Source organism: Hevea brasiliensis, chromosome 1 (genome assembly GCF_030052815.1).
Source record: "Hevea brasiliensis isolate MT/VB/25A 57/8 chromosome 1, ASM3005281v1, whole genome shotgun sequence".
Classification (NCBI taxonomy): Eukaryota; Viridiplantae; Streptophyta; class Magnoliopsida; order Malpighiales; family Euphorbiaceae; genus Hevea; species Hevea brasiliensis.
In genome coordinates, this window is record NC_079493.1 from 70,239,212 (window position 1) to 70,253,205 (window position 13,994).

Here is a 13,994-nt window from a genome sequence, read left to right on the forward strand (position 1 = left end):
TTGTAAAATAATTATGAGTTATTTTGACTTATAAAAAAATTGTATTATATTTCCTATATCTCAGCTTTTGAAAAATCACTGTGGATTTGAGTTGAGAAATATGTTGTATTGAGAAAAATGTTGGAGTTGAGATTTGGAAAATAATTGAAGTGCTTTTTACAGGTTTTCTGAAGAACTGTTTTATCCAAAATACAGATGGCATTCTGCCAAAATTTTTACAGAAATTCCAAATAAATCAAATGTGTTAGTTCTATCACTTCAGATCAAAAAGGTTTTTAACACCTGTAAATAGTGCTCACCACTGTAAAAGAAGTAAGAAAAAATTTTTAAAATCCCTTGTAGTATATTTAATGGGTTATCAGTAGACGGAGTTGGTAATTCATTAGGTATACTACGGGATCATGTTATGCCTTACAGAGGGGTAGGGTGTGACACAAGATGTCGGTCTAACTGAGTCTGTGACATAGGCTTAGTGAATGGATCAACTGGATTTTCAGCTGATGCTATTTTCTGCATGGCTACATCGCCTCGCCCAACTATTTCTCTGATTATGTGGTAGCGCCTTTCTATTTGTTTGGACTTTGGGTGAGACCTTAGTTCCTTAGCCTGTATGACTGCTCCATTATTGTCACAGTGTAGTGGAACTGTTGACTTAATGGAAGGAACTACTGTAAGTTCTGTTACGAACTTCTTTATCCAAACAGCTTCCTTTGCAAAGATCTCGATGCAAGAATATACTCGACCTACGTAGTGGAATCTACAGTCGTGCTCTGTTTGGAACTCTTCCAACTGACTGCACCTCCATTACAAATGAACACAAATCCAGAGGTAGACTTTCTATCATCAATATTTGATTGGAAATCAGAATCAGTATAACCATCCAATTGCAAGTCTCCACCTCCATAAATCAAGAATAAATCATTAGTTCTTCTTAAGTACTTAAGGATATTCTTGTGACTATCCAAAGATTCCAAACCTGGATTGGATTGATACCTGCTAGTCAAACTAACAGCATATGCGATATCCAGCCTAGTACACAACATTGCATACATTAAACTTCCAATAGCCGAAGCATATGGAATCCTGGCCATCTTATCTCTTTCTTCAGGTGTCTTTGGAGATATCTCTTTAGAAAGGTGGATACCATATCTCACTGGTAACAATCCTCTCTTGGAATCAAGCATGTTAAACCTCTTTAACACCTTTTCCAAGTATAGACTTTGAGATAAACCAATTATTCTTTTCGCTCTATCTTTATAGATGCGAATCCCAAGAATATAGGTTACCTTTATAGTCGTCAACATACCAGTGTCATTACCCATCAACAGTATGTCATCCACATATAAGACAAGGAAAGTGATAGCACTGTCACTAACCTTCTTATATAGACGTGGCTCATCCTCATTTTTTATAAAACTAAAGGATTTAGTGGCTTCATCAAAATGGATGTTCCAACTCCTCGAAGCTTGTTTCAACCCATAAATGGATCGCTTTAGCTTGCATACCTTGGAACCATCTTGGGATTCAAAACCCCTAGGTTGTTCCATGAAAATGTTTTCTTCAATGTATCCATTGAGAAAAGCTGTTTTAACATCCATCTGCCAAATCTCATAATCATAGTATGCAGCTATTGCTAATAAAATCCTAATTGATTTAAGCATGGCTACAGGCGAGAAAGTCTCCTCATAGTCGATTCCTTGCCTTTGGCGAAACCCTTTCGCTACTAGCCTTGCCTTATAGGTTTCTACCTTTCCATCAGAACCAATTTTCTTCTTGAAAACCCATTTGTTCCCTATAGGTACAATACCTTCAGGTGGGTCAACAAGATCCCAAACTTGATTCTTATACATGGAATCAATCTCGGATTTCATAGCATCAATCCATTTTGAAGAGTCTATATCTGATATAGCTTCTTCATAAGTAAGTGGATCATCTCCATGATCTACTTCTTCATGAGTAGACAACTCTTGTTCTTCTTCATGAAGAAAACCATATCTCACTGGTAGGTGAGATACCCTGGTTGTTCTACGAGGAACAGCTGTAGATGTTTCATCAACGAGTATAGGTTAACTAGATGGATCTATATCCATCTTATCTGTTGGTTGGTCATAATTCTCCAATTCTAACTCTATTTGCCTTCCATTGCCTCCTTCTTGAACAAACTATTGTTCAAGAAATGTGGCATCTCTACTTATCACAACCTTTTGTGAAGTAGGCAAATAAAATAATATCCAAAACTATCTTTTGGATATCTAACAAATCGACCTTTTTCTGATCTGGTCTCCAATTTATCAGTGTTCAGCTTTTTGATATAAGCTAGACAACCCCAAATCTTAACATGCTTAAGACTTGGTTTTCTTCCATGCCATATCTCATAAGGTGTGGAATAAACTGATTTTGATGGAATCCTATTCAGAATATACAAAGCTTATTCTAATGCAAATCCCCAAAAGAAGATTAGCATATCAGTATAGCTCATCATACTACGTACCATATCCAATAGGGTACGATTTCTCCTTTCAGATACACCATTCAGTTGTGGCGTTCTGGAGAGTCGGTGAGAAACAATGCCATGCTCTCTCAAGTATTCATCAAATTCAGTACTCAAATATTCACCTCCACGATCTGATCGAAGAGCTTTAATACTCTTTCCTGTTTGATTTTCTACTTCAGATTTAAATTCTTTGAACTTTTCAAAAGATTCATGTTTGTATTTCATCAAATACAATTACCCAAACCTTGATTTATCATCAGTAAAGGTAATAAAATAATGAAAACCCCCTCTAGCCATTTCTTTAAATGGACCACATACATCACTATGTATTAGCTCCAAAATATTTTCAGCTCTTAGCTCTTGTCCAACAAAGGGTGATCTAGTCATTTTGCCCTGAAGGCAAGATTCACAAGTTGGAGTAGGCTTAGAGCCCAATGAGGATAGAATCCCCATTTTCTCCAGTTTTGCAATCCTATCTTCTGCAACATGACATAACCTTAAGTGCCAAATATATTTTGAACTTGAGTTGGTTTTCACCATGGCATTACATTCTTTTAGATCACTTGCATTCAATTTGTGTTTGTCATTATTATCCAAATAATAAAGACCATCATTCATATAACCCGAACCAATATATTTATTTCCAAAATAAATATTGCAAACATCATCTGTGAACTGAAATTCATAGCCATTTCTAGTCAAACTAGATATAGAAATGATGTTCTTAAAAGCATCAGGTACATATAAAATATTATCCAAACACAAAACATGTCCAAACATGTAAAAAGATTTAGATCCTATGGCTAAAGCTTCAACAGTTGAGCCATTGCCAATCCGGACTCTAATATCTTGAGAACGCAAGCTGCTACTGTTTGCTAGTTCCTGCATATCATTAGAAATGTGAGAACTGGCACCAGTATCTAAAACCCAAGCTGTAGATGAACTATGAGTATTATCAGAATCTAAATAACAAGATATGGACATACCTTCCGAAGGTGTATCCTTCTTGTCCTTTAGAGAAGCAAGATACTCTGGGCAGTTCCTTTTCTAGTGCCCATCCTTTTGGTAGTGGAAACACTTTCCTTTGCCTCCATTAGCTTTAGTCTTCCTTTTCTATTTAGCTATTTTCTTGGAAGGACCAGGAATCTGAGGTTTCTTTTCCTTATTGCCCTTCTTCTTGTTGGACTTTCCAGCAGAAGAAGATGCAAACAAAGCTACCTCTTTTCCTTTATTGCCCGGCATATTCTTTTGGGCAATAACCAGCATGTTGAGTAAACCAGCTATGGTGCATTCCTGTTTAGTCATATGAAAATTTGTCACAAAATTCCCAAAAGACTCAGGAAGGGACTGAAGGATCAAATCTGTCTGTAGTTGGAAATCCATGTTGAAGTCAATATGTTCCAACTGCTCAATCAGCCGAATCATCTTGTGGACATAATCCCCAACATTCTGTCCCTTAGACATCCTCATACGGAATAGCTGTCTAGATATCTCATACCTAGCATTCCTGCTGTGCTCACCATACAACTCTTGTAGGTGAAGGAGGATCTCACTCGCACTCTGCATGTTCTCATGTTGCTTCTGTAACTCATTACTCATGGAAGCAAGCATGTAACACTTAGCTCTCATATCATGCTCCTTCCACTTGTCCAAAGTTTCATGTTCCTCTTGTGTGGCCTCTGGAGGTAAGGGACCAGGAACATTTGAATCTAGAACATATCCTATATGTTCAAGGTTCAGGACAAGTTTCAAATTTCTTAGCCAATCAGAGATATTAGGTCCTGTCAACCTATTGTGATCAAGTATGCTTGCAAGGATATTGGATGGTGGCGGTTGTTTTGTGCTCATTTCTATCAGAAAATTAACTGCAAAAAATAACCAGATTAATTAGTAAATGTATCATGTAATTAACCAAAATGATTATGGTCTTTTAATCAAATTGGTCCTCCCACTAACTTAGCGAATCCTACACTTCCAAAGTACAAAACGGAAATCCTAGTTGGATGGATTTCTAGTGGGTGATTGAATTCTTATAACTCTAATGATCATCCTCAGGTACATCCATTATTGGAATTACAATAAACTATAAGTAAGCAACTCCTTACCCGTCACATCTCATGTGAGGTTCAATCCTTTACCTAGCCCCTAATGCTCAAAATCTCAAGTACACCCATTATTTACTTATCTTGCATTAGTTAAGTTGATCCCATTGAGCCAGTAATTATGCAAATAATTTTAATGTCCTCAGGTACATCCAATATTGGCCACCAAACCATTTACATATTTACAACATCTCATGCTTAACAATTATTCTTAAGAAAATCTCTTAAATTAATTGCATCTTATGCAACTAGTTAAAATTTCTTAAAATAATTGCCCAATGGAGAGCCTATGTTATAATTACTTTAATTATAGCATTTCCAATTTAATCATTTGTTTGGAAGATTTAATGGTCATTCTAATTACTATTAAGGTCTCACTTTGCACATTATCCAATTAGCATGCATATATCATATAATAGCATACATTCCCATACATCTCATGCATTCATGGATAAGCAATAAATATGGTATGATCATGGACTTTCTAAGGGATTCAATTCTGAGCCACCAAGAATTGAATCAGGGCATTCCTAGGTGCATTTCATTCATTCATTCATTTTACAAGAGTTGCTGAAGGAGTACATAATCAACACTTGATCTTGAATTCCTCCTACTGGTCCCACCAATGCTTTTGACCTCCTTGAACTTCTTGCAATCCAATATTACATGGTAATCCTTGGCATACCAAGGCGAATTTACAAGAACTTAAATAAATAAAATTACAACCCAAAAATTATTACAAACTTAATAATACATGCCCAAAATAAATTAAAATAAATTAATTAATTTACAATCCCAAAGAAACATAAAAGAAATAAATCCAATCACATTGGTCTTTTATAGTCCATGATCATCCATCATGCATATCACTATTTAACAATTAAATAAAACATACATACTTAAATTAAATTGAATATCTCATATTCAACTTAAAAATCCATATTTAAATATGATTCAAATAAATTTAAAAATTCAGATTTGAATCTCATTCAAACAAATTTAAAAATTCAAATTTGAATCACATTCAAACAACTTTAAAAATTCAGATTTGAATAACATTCAAACATTTTTTTAAAAAATCAGATTTGAATCACATTCAAACATTTTTTAAAAAATCGGATTTGAATTTTATTCAATCAATTTTAAAAAATCAGATTTAAATATGATTCAAACAACTTTAAAAATTCAGATTTGAATCACATTCAAACAACTTTAAAATTCAGATTTGAATCAAATTCAAACAATTTTTAAAATTCTGATTTGAATCATAATTTAATTGTGTGATTAAAATTACTAATTAAACACTTTAATTAGTCAAAGAATAGGCCTTAGATCATACAACAATTGCATAATTAAAAGCCAAACCTTGAACCACCCATGGTAGCCAAACCATGCGCACCATTGATGGTGTTTTTTTTAAATATGCCACCACCTTGCTTTGCAACCAGCAATGATCTTTTGATCTCATGATCAAACACACAATTAAATCATATAATCAACAATCTAAATGGCAAATATAGTGGCTCTGATACCAATTGAAGGAACAGAAGTGTGAAAAACACAAGTTTATACCATTGAATTCAAAAATTTTCACCTAGGGTCACATGCATCATGCAAGATTTATTTTTATCTATTTGATTTCAATGATAAACAACATATTAAAACTCTTTTAATATGTTTTTGGATCTGTATTTGCCATTTAAGATTTTAAAATTAATCAGATTAATTTTAGAACCCTAGATTAAATCAAGAACGATTACACTAACCTCTTGATGCACTGTAGCGTGTCTGCGCCTTTGAGATTCATCTTCAGGACACCAGATGTTGTCCCTCTAGCTTGTCCACACAAAGACCACCTATGGCAGCCCTTGAACAGCTTCTAAAGCCTTTTCTATTAATTAGAAATTACAGTTCTGCCTTTTCAGAGATTAGAGATGTAAACAGGACACTAGAAACAATTTCTAGTGTTCTTAATTCAAGAGATTGATGGCTAATCTCTTTGAATTGATGAGAGATGAAGAAGAATAGATAAAATGCCTAAAAGTGGTGTGACAAAGGAGAGGAGTGGCTGCTGGTTATTTTTTCTTTTCATAACCACACTTAAATAGCTAGGTTAACACATTAAACCCTTGCCACATGTCACCTTTTGATTAGTTCTAGGTTTAAGTGACCCAATCACATTGTGCCAAGTGTCAAACCTATAATTAATCTTGATTTTAATCATCTTGCATGATTAAAAACATTTGGCAAGCTTATGCGTAATCCCATGTGTCACCATCTCATGGTGCCACGTGTCACACTGTGAAATGACCAAAATGCCCCTGTGTCTTAATTTTGAGTTCTTAACCCAAAATAATTATTTTTCTTCTTCTAATTAATTTATATCAAATATAAATTAATTAATTAATCACTATTAATTAATTTCTCATTAATTAAATTCATATTTAAACACTTTAAATATAAATTTAATTTATACTACACATCCAATAATCTAGATTTGGTTTCAAGTCATGCTAGGACTTTGCAATTTAATTGCAAATCAAACCTATTTAATTAATCAATTAAACTCTTTAAATAATTAATTAAATCATATTTAAATAGGTGATAACTTGTCTATGTGTGTGACTTACTGGGCTCATCACTAATTGGCAATGAGACATGATATCAACTCTTAATATCATCAGAACTCTTTCTTACCATAAATGATTTCTCTAAATCATTTTATGAACCTCATAGAACACCTCGCATAGCATGCCATGGCCACCGAATTAGCAATAAGGTTTACCTTAAATGAACCTATAATCATATGTTACCATGCACTAGAATCTCTCTGTTACAAAATCCCAACTCAAGCTGGAGTCATGGTTTATATCAAACTCCATTTGCTATGAATATTATGTTCTCTTTTAATTCCAGTTCTTGATTAAAAGATTTTCTCATCAGAAACTCTTTTCTGAATAAATCTATCTGTCCTGGCCAGGAACTTGAAACATCAAGAACAATTAAATGAAGATAGGATTTTATCTCTATTTACTTAGAGGAACAGATTCCATCTTGATCAACACCTACCTCCATATATAACTAGTAGGAGCCAACACATGCCCATATACCCATACATGGTACAAGTATGAAAGCAGTATCAAACTCAAACTACCTATATACAAGATAACTGTGCTATCTCAGGTCTAAAGATTATATGCACTGATATGATTTATGACAAAACATTGATAAGAGTAAACTCCATGTGCTTGTCATAAGTGTCACTGGCTCGGCCTACTTATCATTTATAAGTGCCTATCATGTTTGTTATATGGCATGAGACTCACCATTCCATCGTATTTATATCTCATATAAATAACTTGGGAACAAACATGAATACAATCTTTTTGTATAAGTCACGTCCTTATTATGAAGTATCCTCGATTGTGAACCTATTTATGATACTTTGTGCTAGAAATATTGTCACTCATATTCTTAACAACTTAAGAATAATATTTCTAACAAAATATCAATGGACATTTTCTATTACACATAAATATATTATGTAAATGAAAAAGTGGAAATGCCTTTTATTAATAAAAATATGTACAAGATACATACTAAATGATATGCTCTAGGGCATACTACTAACAGAATTAGCATGAAGAAAGTAATTTGGTGAGTGTTGAATATGTAATTAGTAAGTGATGAGGAGTGTGTAGTAGGGTAGTGTATATTTTAGCTTAAAACCTTAAGTGTGTGACTCCAATTGGTATGAGACCAATTGAAGGTGAAACTAGGCACAAAATGTGCCAACTTTTGTGAAGGAAGCTTACCTAAATTCTGCCTAGAAGGTAACTTGAAAAATGACCAAATCCGGATTAGTGACTTGAAAGCCTGGAAATTGACCATTTGGGTAGTAGTTAGTGTTTTTACCATAACTTACTCAAAACAGGTCTAATTGACCTGAACCTTTTACCATGAATAGTTTAGACATAGATCTACAATTCTTATGAAGACATCAGAGCGCATAAATGGCCAGAACTAAGCCATATAGCTTGCACAAGTTTAGGTACCAAAACTAGCCGAACCAAAAGTGACCTAAAAATGACCTAAAATTACCATTTTGATGCATTCTATCTAGCATTGGTAAATTGACCATATCTTGGTCGACACTACTCAGAATGACCTGAAATTTTGCCCCGCGTGCAATAAGACATAGACCTACAAGTTTATAGTTTGGACTGAAACCCAAAAACTGAGGAAACTAGGTCGTCCTGCTAGGGCAAAATAGTACGCCGAAATCTGATAAATTGCAATAAAATGCAATACACTTAAAAATGAATTTGGTAACATATACCAACAGTAAAGACCTATAAAATGTGACATGTTGATAACATTAGAATTGACTCACTTAGAGTACATTAAGGGTCAACATTATAAGTTGACTAATGAAATGAATTGAAGGAAATAGTACCAAGAAAATTTAGATATTGAATTTTATGGTTTGAAACAAATTCATTGAGTACTGAAACACTTTAAATTGTGTGTTTCGGTTGATAAGGATATTGAGAAGCATAAAGAACATTGAGTCAAGGCCTAGGAGCGACTAAAATCAGGTTTGTGCACAACTAGTTTTTAACTGATTTTGTTCTGAATATTTCATATGATTAAATGACATATTTTCTTTACGTATTATGTTTAACAAACATTGGATTTAATTTAATGATTATTGAAATTGTTATAGTATGTATGAATTTAGCTTTGTGAAATGGTATTTCCATAAGTATTAAGCATTGTTGTGGATTGAATAAATTATGTTTTGGAAAATTGTGATAGAACATGTTTTCAATTGTGATGGGCAATTTGCATGGAAAAATGCAAATTTATGATTTGAATTGTGATGAGCATAAAAATTATTGGATATTGGAATTGACTTTGAATCGAATTGCATTGTCATTTATGCTCACTAAAAGGATTGTGATATTATTTTATATCTCACTATAGATGCTTGACTAGGTTATTATCCACCTCTTATTTGTTGAGAAGACAATGGAGTTAGTTGTGTTTTGATTACCATGGTACGTGCTTAGGCTTAGATTCTCCTCTTATAGAGGTTAGATCTAAGTTCTTATTTGTTATGGCCCTTTTGGAAGTTTCATTATTGTGATGTGTACTGTGCACGATGATTCAACCTCCTCGACCATAGGGAGTTAAAATCATACCGAAGATGGCCCTTTCGGATTAGTCTTGCAGAGTTAGTGAGATAAAGAATGGTTTTTGAGATAAAGAATGATTTTCGAGATAAATAATGGTTTTTGAATAGTAAAGAATTGTGATTTCAATTATGATTTATGTATAATTGATTTTCTTGGAATTAATCTTTATTTCCAATAAATTGTTGGAATTACCTTAAATGGTTAGTTATGATTTGATAAATTGAATTTCGTGATCAAAGTCATTTTATGCAAATGATTTATATTATTGGCAATGAATATTTTGAGTTTTGGAATTTGATGAGTATTCAGATTTCCAAATTATTTGCTGTAAATTTTGTCAATGTATATTGTATTATGTTTTAAATTATATTTGTGCACCACTGAGTTCACCACTCAGTGATAGCTTTGTATGCTGTCACAGGTGAAAAGAGCATAGAGCAATTGAGTAAGCTTATTTAAAGACACATTCAGATCAGCTCCATGTTTATCATAGGTATACCCATGTACACAGGTTTTCATGTATGCATGTAATAATACGTATGTAAATAATTTGAGCTGTTGTATAAAAACTCTTGTAAAATATTTTGGGATATAATTAAATGTAAATTATTGTCATGTAAATTTGTGATTTCATTTACCTGTATAGTTTTGTAATATTAATTTTTGAGTCTTGTAATGAATGAAATCTTTCTTTTATCATAAGGTCGGTTTGAAAATGAAATGATTTGATTATTGAGATTGAATTATGAGATGAAATGAAGTTTATTGCAGTTGTATTTGAGAAAACATGTTGCGAGTGGTTTCTTTTTCAGATTTGAAGAACTGTTTTCTCAAAACACAGCCGACACTTCGCCAAAATTTAAAATATATATATATATATATATATATATATATATTATAACACCAGATTTTAATTGATGATTTAAATTTCATGAAAATTATTTTAAAATCCCTTGTAGTATATTTAATGGGTTATTAGTAGGCGAAGTACAGTAATTCATTAGGTATACTACGGGATCATGTTACATCTTACAGGGGAGTAGGGTGTGACACTATAAATTTCGTGTTTCAGCTAAAAAAGACCCAGAAGGTCTAACAGACTGAGTCAAGGCTTAGAGGCAACTCACGTCAGATTTGTGCACAATAAAACTTATTTAAGCATTTTTTCATTGAAAAATTCATTTAGTACGCATTATAGAATTTTTGTGTTAATTATGAGTTTAAGAATTTTTGTGTTGCCACTTTGTGAATGAAAAGGTGACTTTAAAAATTTAGTGTGATTTACATGAAATATTTGAACAAATTGCTTTAAATTGATTTCGGATTCACACTTAGCATGAGAGTGCCTTATTATTCCTCCTCCATTTATGGGGTTGAGATCGATTATTTTCCTCCCTTTCTGGTTTATCAGTTGAGGTTGTAGATTAGATGAGTACTCATTAGCTAGCTAGCCACCTCCCTTATTGATTTCGATTAGTGAGGTTTTAGATTGCGGCATTGATCAGAAATTTTGTGTCATGGCTTAAGTTGTGTATGAATTAGCAACATTATGTTTATTAAATTATTTGACCAAAATTGTGCTATAATGAGTTTTGATAATTTGTGAAATGTGATTGTAAAATATTCAAATTGTGATTTATCAATGAATATTTTAAGTACTACATTTTGAATTTTTATTGTGCACCACTGAGTATTTTTATACTCAACGATAGCTTATTTTGCTGTCGCAGATAAGGGCAACGAGAAAGCAGCAGGGTGAGCTGCTGAATTGACAAGGACTTCACTGATCTGTTTGTACGGGTATTTATTTATACCCTTGTAGTTATTTGATGTAAATATTGTAATGTCATAAGTATTAATGTAAAGTTGAGCAGTTGCACACTAAATTGTAATATTGTTATTTTAGATTTTCTTTTTGTAAATAAAGATCTGTGTTCGTAAATTAAGCACTATGTGCAATGCAAATGAATATATGAAGCATTTTGAGATGATAAATTTTTGGTTGAATTCTGTGGACTTGAGTTGATTTGGGTTGGGAGTTGTGAAAATAATTATTAGAAGCGTTTTTTTTACATATTTGAAGAGCTGATGGCATAGGCCCTGGCAGGTACTATAGCCTCTGGCCTCTCAGCTAACTCAGATGCAGGCCTTAGTGATGGACCAGCTACCTCAGATTTATCAGGCTTCCTACCCCTTTGTGGTGTAGGAGCAGGTCTGTCAGCTTATGTTGGAGCAGTTGTAATAGTCCTCTTCGGACAATTCTTGATCTGATGTTCTGTAGATCCACACCGTAAGCATGCACTAGTCACTCACCAACAGTCCCTCTTGTGCCACTTATGGTAGTATGGACAGGCAGAAGATGTTGGGGCTGGTCCCCTAAACACCGTCCCTCGAGAGCTGCTCACTGATGGTGTGGACTGGCCTATCTTAGGTGTGAACTGTGGTCTGGACCCCTGAGACTGACCCTGACCTTTTGGTTGTCCTGAATCCTAAGCAGGAGGACCCTTACTCTTCTTACTGGTAGCAGAAAATGAACCGGACTGACCCGGCCCCTCTTCTGCTGTCTTTCCTTTCTAGTTTGCTCATTGATTTGGACCGTTTCTACTTTCGATGCAGCATCCACTAATTTGGTAAAATCTGTGATCTCTAATGCCGTTATCATGACTTTGATATTGTCATTTAGCCCTTCTTTGAACGTTCTGCACCTTTCTGCCTCTGTAGGGACTATCTCCCTCCCATACTGGCTTAGTCTGATGAATTGTTGCTCATACTCTACCACTGATAGTTGCCTCTATCCCAGACTGATAAATTCTCTTCTTCTCTCTTCTAAGTATACTTTGCTGACATATTTCTTCCTGAACTCTATGAGGAAGAGTTCCCAAGTGATCCATTCCATTTGCACCTCACTGGTTACTGTGTCCCACCACTGATATGCATCATCTTGAAGTAGGGAAAAAGCATCCTCCAGGCTCTACTCAGGGGTGCAATTAAGCTATTTCAGCACTCTGATTGTTCTATCCAACAAGTTTTCTGCTATCATGGGATCGTCCTCCCTCTTCCCAAAGAAATTCACAGCCCCATGTTTTCGCAGTTTCTCTAAATGGGACTTTTGTGGTGCTGGTGGACGTTGTGGCTGTGGTTGTGGTGGTGAAATTGCCCCCATCATTTGCCGATAAAACTTGGTCATTTGTTGAAATTGTGCAAACTGAGGTTGGGCAGGTGCCTCAGCTGCTGGTAGAGTAGATTCTCCTTGCCCCTAGATTCAGCCCTTGGTGGAGCACGACTCTCCACCTCTTCATCAACTGCACTTTGAGAAGCAGGATCCATATCCTAATCATAATAAGAAAACAAACAGATCTGCATCAGTGTCACCTCAATACTTACAAATGCAATGCAATGGTATGCACTCTATCTAGACCCAAAAATGCCTAAACCGATGCTCTGATACCACTAAATATGACACCCCTTACCCATCTACAGCGTAGCCGAGTAAGATATGTCACACAGTGTGCCGGAGCACCAAATCATATTTCAATTCAATTTACCCTTTTTACTTATTTATTTATAATTTTTGATTAATCTGAATTTTTTGCAAATTTTATAGAAAATTCGGCAGAGTGTTGGCTGTAAATTGGAAAAACAGTTCTTCTGAATCTATTAAAAACACTTCCAATATAATCATAATTTCAATCTCAGTCAACCACCAACATATTTTCAACAATTTCTCAAATCACTTCAGTATCTCAAAATTCAATTCATTTCAAATCACACTCAATTCAATGAGAAATGCTCACATTTATTACTGAACATAGTTCATAGATAATTACATCAAAAGCATAATTACATGAGTTTATAATATTCATTATAGAAATTTACAAAATATAAAATACCAAAATACCAAAAGTGGCCTAATGTCCTACCAAATGCATAGCAAATGTGAGGTCACTCTGGACTTCGTGTGCAGATTTGAAAGCTCACCCTATATGAGGTCTGCTGGACTCCCCAGCTACGTTTCCAGTACCTGTGCGTGGCAAAAGCAGTGCACTAAGAAATTCTGTTTAGTGGTGACAATATAAAATAAAATAACTAAAATAAAGTAAATGTGCAGAATGTATGTTTACATTTTCGGTAGACTTAATTTCTGATATTTATTGCAATATTATTCGATTAAAATTTGGTAAGATTTATTATCATTGCCTG